Source organism: Coregonus clupeaformis, chromosome 19 (assembly GCF_020615455.1).
Source record: "Coregonus clupeaformis isolate EN_2021a chromosome 19, ASM2061545v1, whole genome shotgun sequence".
NCBI classification, from domain to species: Eukaryota; Metazoa; Chordata; class Actinopteri; order Salmoniformes; family Salmonidae; genus Coregonus; species Coregonus clupeaformis.
This window is the reverse complement of record NC_059210.1, coordinates 28,451,644-28,454,544: the sequence shown is the minus strand read 5'-3', so window position 1 is coordinate 28,454,544 and position 2,901 is coordinate 28,451,644.

The window sequence follows — 2,901 nt, the reverse complement described above, 5'->3', positions numbered from 1 at the left end:
TCTTATCTCTTATCTTTTGCTACCATCTCCCTCAGTCACAATGGCCTGTCTTTGCATTGCATCCCAGATTTGCCCTAGGCCTAGGAGGATATGATGCCAGTATGCTAGCGATTTAAGATAAGCATGATATCCCATTAATGTGTTAAATATGAAGGTGCTGTGTTCAGGAGCAGGTCTGAACATTGTAACATCCATGCTCTGAGGCATCAACTTACATTATCAAAATGTATTTTGTGAGATAACTAGGTAAATAATTGGTAATAATACTGGAATAAGATGATCTACTAAACAATAGCTTTTAATTCTGCTTCTTAAGCTCTGTATTGAAAATCAAATCAAAGTTTATTGGTCGCATACACCGATTTGCAGGTGCAGCGAAGTGCTTGTAACAGGCATTTTATTAGAAGAATAACAAATTCCATTGTAACCTTTTCAGTTGAAGGTCTGAGAGAAATGAATGCACTTTTCAAGAGCTTTCATGTTAATTCCTTTTCCTGTATCATTTCCCATGATCAAATTATAATTTTAGCACAAATTATCACCCAGTGTTTAGGACAGTATAGACGGTGTTACTAAGCATTAGCTGGTACCTGTTCCGGATTAGGAACCCTCAATATGACATGCCCATCAACATTAAGAAGTTATTGTGGAGATGTTTCATAATCTACATGTACTATATCAAAAATGGATGAGATCAAATGTATCCATTCCAACCTTAGCCAGTGGTATGTTGTAAAATCAACAACAAAAAAATCACTAGATGGTGCTATAGCTCCATTCAACTTTTATCTTTGAAACCGCTGCATCGCCAATATCAAATGTTTAGTCTTCTCTGAAATGAAAAGCCTCAAATCTATTTATTATATCAAAGTCCCAGTTGAAATGTTTTCATTGCTGTTTTGCTACAGGCCTGTAATGTTGCTTTTCATTATTTGCGTTCTTAGTCATTTCTTATTCCGTATTAGTTTGTGAAAGAAGCACTGAACTCATAATTTAGATTAGAGGGAAACAATCTTGTTACTGAAAGTGTTCTTCAACAGATAAAGGTGCCAGACTTTTTGAGAACGAAATCAACTCTTCAATTCTATTTTCATCCATTTCATATTGTGCACCATGTCAACTGTATTATGTTTTGATTTGTGGCATAATAAAGTTTATTAAGATGTACCCAGTCTGAACACCATTGAGGCTTACATGAGGACATACGCAATAGTTCCCAATATAACAGTAATGATGGCTCTATTCAAAGTTTGAATCCAATAACTTTACTTTCAGAAAAAGGCTGTCCTATATCAGTGCTGCGAAACAAAGCCATTGTTGGCTGATGTACAGACAGTATGTATATTTCCAGTACACTGTCTGTTGTACATTGCTGAAGATCAAGTTGGGGGAAAAATCTATTTACTACTGTTTCTTATCATTTGGCTGTGTGTATTGCAGGATGCACATGGTCATGATTGGATTAGAGTTAGCGTGTGGTTGTGGTAGGGTGTGATTGTGGTGTTGAGTTTAGGAGTTAGTTGTGTGGTAGTGGCACACAGAGTCAGTGTGACTGTGTATGAGTGGGTGGATGTGTGTGGCCAGGCATGTTCTCCAGTTGTTTGTGTCTCCAACTCCTGATCACAGGCCCTCGGATGCAGCTGTGAAGAATCCATCAACTCTCAAAGTAATGGCAAAATGTTTATGCTTCATTTCACCAGCTGAGAAATGTTGATTGGAGCTTTGTGGGAGAAGGGAAAAACAACATTTAAAGTAGAAGAATGGCTAGACTGAAAGATGGATAATCCGATTGACGAATCAACCGCTTAAATACAATCATTTTTGCACACACACCTCCAACTTTTAACCCATGTTTTTGCACATGTATGCCTACGTACAGGAAGTAATCACGTTGAGAAAACATTCAGACGCACAGAAGGATGGCCCTCCCCTGAAGCCTACATATACTTTCCACTCCTGAGTTCACAATTGGATATCAATCAAAATGTATCACAATGACTATTCCTGGCACTGTTGTGTCAGAATTCACACCATCTGATCTGCAGTTGGCTCTTAATGGGACTTGTTTCTTCGTTACCTTAACCCCACACTGTGCCTGTGTGTTCTGCTGTGAATGAGATCTTCATTAGGATCCTCCAGTTCCGACCCCCCACCATCGCCACGGATGAGTGCCAGGTAAGCACTCTAACAGCCAAACATGTTGATAATTAGACCCCCGTTATTGGAAGGTGTTATCACTACAATTAACATTCCAATGCGTGGGTATCTATAAGGGGTGGGGTTGATTGATTTGGGGTCGGTAGCTTTGTGTGTCTAGATTAATGCCCCCTTCTCATTTAAATGTGATTGAAGGGCAAATCAAATCAAATCAAATCAAATTTTATTGGTCACATGCGCCGAATACAACAGGTGCAGACATTACAGTGAAATGCTTACTTACAGCCCTTAACCAACAGTGCATTTATTTTAAACAAAAAAAGTAAGAATAAAACAACAACAAAAAAAGTGTTGAGAAAGCCTCTTTATTCTGATTGAGCACATGTCTATATGGTACATTTTGATCATGTGTATTTTATTTGAGGACATTTAATATTGAGGGTAAATGTGCACTATAGTCTGCATGTATTTGTGTCTCAGTGGTATAAAGTTTATGCATGGGATAAGAGTAAAGTCACCCACTCTTTGAGACTCTCTCACACAATAAGAGAGATGAAAGGCTGTGTATTTTGTTTCCATCCATTCTTCAAGACACATTTCTTTTTCCCCCTCTGCCTATTTGGCAAAAACATGCTTCTCTTTTTATTTTTTCTTCAGTTTTCCTCCCTAAAGTTGGTTGGCTTGGCTGTGCCGCCATTCCTCAGTTCCTCAACATCAGTGACAGATCCGGCAAGGCCCCTGTGC